General features: G+C 40.1%; 1 pseudogene; it reads left to right on the top strand.

Moving 5' to 3' along the window:
* Window positions 1-2,982: 2,982 nt before the first annotated feature.
* LOC113176211 (melanoma-associated antigen B4-like) lies at window positions 2,983-4,034 on the top strand (annotated as a pseudogene).
* The last annotated feature ends 459 nt before the right edge of the window (window positions 4,035-4,493 follow it).

The raw sequence follows: 4,493 nt of genomic DNA, 5'->3' as shown, positions 1-4,493 counted from the left end.
GGTTGTGGTTCAGTGGTAGAGTAGCTTGCCTAGCAAGTGCAAGGCCCTGGGTTCGATCCTCAGCACCACATAAAAATAAATAAAATAAAGGTATTGTGTCCAACTACAACTAAAAAATAAATATTAAAAAATAATAACATTATAAGAGAATTTTCATTCCCTAAAATCTACAGAGAACTTACATAAATGTAAAGTGTTAGAAATATCCTCTTTAAGTTGAGAAACAAAAATGGATATACAGTACCATCTCTACTGTTAAAACATGGACTTGAATACATAACCAGAGCAATAAAAATATCAAACTAAATAAGAAGTGGAACTACTGAAAAGACAGACACAATAAATGTTGAAAATATGATCCTCTAATTAGAAAATCCAAAGCAATAAGTGTATAAAATACTCAAAGGAATAAGAGATTTCAGAAAGCTCTTGTTTATATATCTCTACAAAAACTCAGAAGCCTAGCCACACAAAATCAATAACTAGTTAGGAAAGATAATAAAAAGAATCCTCACAATAGCAGAAAATATCCAAAATTCATCCAAGATGAAACCCAACAACATGTACATAATCTTTTTGAAGGAAATTATAAAAATAAGCTTAAGGAAAAGAAGTTCCAAAAAAAAAAATCAGCACAGTATGTTTATTCATGGGGAAAAAAATATTGTAAAGATGTCACTTCTTATTTACAGATTTACTGTTTATTGTAGATTAAATTATGCTCCCACCAATTTTACACACACACACACACACACACACACACACAGACACGTATGCATAGTGCTAGCACCCAATGTGAATTTATTTGGAACTTAGGCCTTCAGGAAGGTAATTAAGGTTGATTGAGATCATAAGAGTGGGGCCCTAATCTGAAAGAACTGGTATCCTTATAAGAAGAGGCAGAGAAACTACAGATCTCACTACAGAGGTACACAGAATATGCAATGTGAGGACATAGCAAGAATACTGGTGTCTGCAAGCCTGTAAAAAAGTCTTTACCAAAATCTAATCCTACTGACCACCTTCATCTTGAACTTCTAGTCTCCAGATTTGTGAATAAAAATAAACTTTTGTTGTTTAATTCACATGGTATATGGTACTTAGTTATGGCAGTCCAAGTAGACTAACATACTGCCTACATCTGGAATGACAACCAGACTCTGGCTGCTGTTTCTCAAAATCAACCCTGGAGAAACAATAGAAAAGAGAACGAAAGAACAATATGAACAGCAGAAAAACAACAAATGTGAGACATCCCTGAGGGACACCAAGTCTGTGTTGAACTAGTACTTTGCTGTGGGCAAGTGAGAGCATGCCCTGAAGTAGAGATAGGTTTGTAGCTTGCAAAAGAAGCAGATGATAGAATTGGTTGGACAAGTTTTTAAGTTTAGGCTTCTTCCCAGTGTGTCTTGGAACAATGAATTTCTACTTCACTGAAGTATCTGGAAATGTACATCAGACCCTTTGTGCAAGTATCTTGGGATAGTATCAAACAACACAAAGGTTTGAGTTAGTTGAGACAGGATGGTTCTCAAAACTGTGTTAAAAACCATCTGAAACCTCTATTCATTTATTTTTGGCTGATGACTGGCCTTTAAAATTTAATATTATATCAAACTGCAAAAAAGAGTGAACCACAAAAAACAAGGGTTAAGAGTTCTTTCATGAAACATAATACACATGCACATGTATTTGTTTAGGGTTGTAAATATAGGTTATACCATAAAGGAGGGGCAAAAAATAAAGTTACTACACTGGGCACACTAATGTTAGTATTGTCAACAGATCCGAGACTCACAAAATCATTCAGCTCAGGCAATTCCCCTTAGAAAGCAGACCTTTTGGAACAGAAGAGTCCCAAAAGTTTAAGTTTAGCATTTTGGCAAACAGACCGCATCTTGCAGTGCCCCCCACCCCCACTCTTTACAACCCACTACACATCCAGCTCTACTTTGTGCTGCAGCTTTCTTATCTTTATCTCATCTGGAAATATGACCCATTCTCTGCAAGGTTTGCAGTAGGGAAACTACTCAGAGCTTTTAGGGAGTTGCTATTTTTTAAGGAGCCTTAAAAAAGCAAGGATGGGGACACCTTACTTCTCCTCCATATTCAACCCTGAAGCACCTCAGAACAGAGAGGTCCTGCACAGAGCCTTACCCATACTTTCACCCCTGAGAAACCCCAGGCAGGGTTTTCAGCTTGAAATATTCCCTTGACTTCCATTTCAGGGAACTTGGAGAGAACAAAGGAGGACTCATAGAACAACACCTTGTCCCCCACCCACAGTGCTAAGAGACCCCAGACAGGGCTGTTAGGCCTGTCTTTTAGTCTCTTAAAATGAAGAATTTTATTTGAGGCTGGTCTTTATACAAAATAAGGGAGAGGATTTTGAGTGAGGACTGAGGAGACCCTCAACATTATAACAGAGGGTAGATATACACACACCTGCCCCTTTGGCCTCCCTGGAAGGGCCCCTGTTAGGGCCGTTAGGAATGGGGAGGTCTCAGGAAGGTGAGGGCCTTGATCTAATGGAGATGGTCACAAAAACCCTAATCATCTACAAAGCAGGGATCCCAAAGAAACCTACTCCTGTTGTTTAATTGGGAAAACTAGGCTGGGGTACTTGGCAAAGACTCTCATTTCCTTCTCAGGGACCAAAGAGGGAAGGAGGCCTAGACTCTGTCAACAGTTGACAGGATGATCCGGATAGTAAACTTCATGTCCTGCAGGGTGTAGACCAGCTAGCACCTGTTTTTAGCCCTTACTCGCCCTAGGCAGGGCTGGTTGGCTGCAGCCTGACTTCTTCCACTGGGTTCTCAGGGGACAGGCTGATTACAACAGGAGCCCTGAGGGTTCTTAAAATAGTACATTCACAGATACTTGTACAGGCAAACTTGGTTAATGCAGACATTCATTTCATTTTCACTCCTCCAGGTACCTGCATTACCTGCTGTCCTTCCCCTGTCCTTGACCAGGGTCATCATGCCTTGGGGTCAGAAAAGTAAGCTCTGTGCTTGTGAGAAATACCAGCAGGGCTCAAGTGAGACTCAGGGTCTTCAGGGTACTCAGGCCACTGCATCAGAGGAAGAAGAGTACCCCTCTTCCTCCTCTCCTCTTCCTGATGATAATCCTAAGAGCTCCCCTGTTGCTGAGTCATGTAGCAAATCCCAGCAGCCTCAGAGAGTCCTATTCATGACCACTACCTTTGTAGGTGTTTCATGCACTAAATCTGATGAAGATTCTCAAAGCCAAGATGAGGAAAGGCCAAGCACTTCCCAGGCTCTGCATACCAGCAATCATTCATGCACAACTCCTTTAGATGAGAATGTGATTTTGTTGGTGCAGTTGCTGCTATGCAAGTATAACATGAGAGACTCCATAACAAAGGAAGACATGCTGAAGTATACCATCAAAGAATATAAGAAGCACTTCCCTGAGATCCTCAAGAAATCCTCTGAGCTCATGGTGCTTGCCTTTGGTATTGAAGTAAAGGAAGTTGATCCAACCAGGCACTGCTATATCTTTGTTAGCAAATTGCATCCCACCAGAGATGCAAGGCTTTAAGGAGAGGAGATCATGCCTAAGACTGGCTTCTTGATGACTGTCCTATATGTGAGCTTCAAGAAGGGCAATTGTGCCACTGAGGAAGATATATGGGAAGTCTTAATGTGATGGGGATATATGCTGGAAGGAAGTGCTCCATCTATGGAGAACCCAGGAAGCTCATCACCCAAGACTTGGTGCAGGAAAGGTACCTAGAGTACCAGCAGGTGCCCAGCAGTGATCCTCCTAACTATCAATTCCTGTGGGGCCCCTGGACCCATGCCAAAACCAGCAAAATGAGAATCCTTGAGTTTCTGGCCAAGATCCATGATGTGGGCCCTAGTGCCTTCCCATCCTGGTATGAGGAAGCTTTGAGAGATGAGGAATAGAGAGCCTGAGCCAGATTTGCAGCTCTGTTTCTTACTGGTGCAATGGCCAGTGCACTTTCCGGGTTCAGTTCTAGCAGCTTCTCCCACCCCAATGATGGCTAAAGCACTTTCCTTACTTTGTGTTTGAAGAAAGCATTCAATCAAGTGTTGGAGGCTGGAGATACTATTGGAAGATACACAGTGCATATCATATCTGTGTTTCTGTTCTACATGAATAACTTGTAGATTTTTTCTTGTTGAAAGATTTCAAATGTTGATTCTTTTAGAAAAGTTTAATTAGCTTCAGTATCTAAGTATATGAATATTGGTTACATATTCAATATTATTTATAAATCTTAAAAGAGTTAAGAGTTTTGCTATATTATTAAACAAATTGAGAAAGCTACCATCTTATTTAATGGTCTATAATAAGAAAACATGACATTGGAATGGGCATTTCCCTAAAAACATGAAAAAAAACTGAGCAGTAACATAGTTGAAATTAATAAATAGAGAAAAATATTAGTAAAAGATGGCAAATTCATGGTTTTCCTTATTTCTTCTATCCTGTTACTCTGTATA

Source organism: Urocitellus parryii, chromosome X (assembly GCF_045843805.1).
Source record: "Urocitellus parryii isolate mUroPar1 chromosome X, mUroPar1.hap1, whole genome shotgun sequence".
Lineage (NCBI taxonomy): Eukaryota > Metazoa > Chordata > Mammalia > Rodentia > Sciuridae > Urocitellus > Urocitellus parryii.
This window is presented reverse-complemented; position numbering and strand designations above follow the sequence as displayed.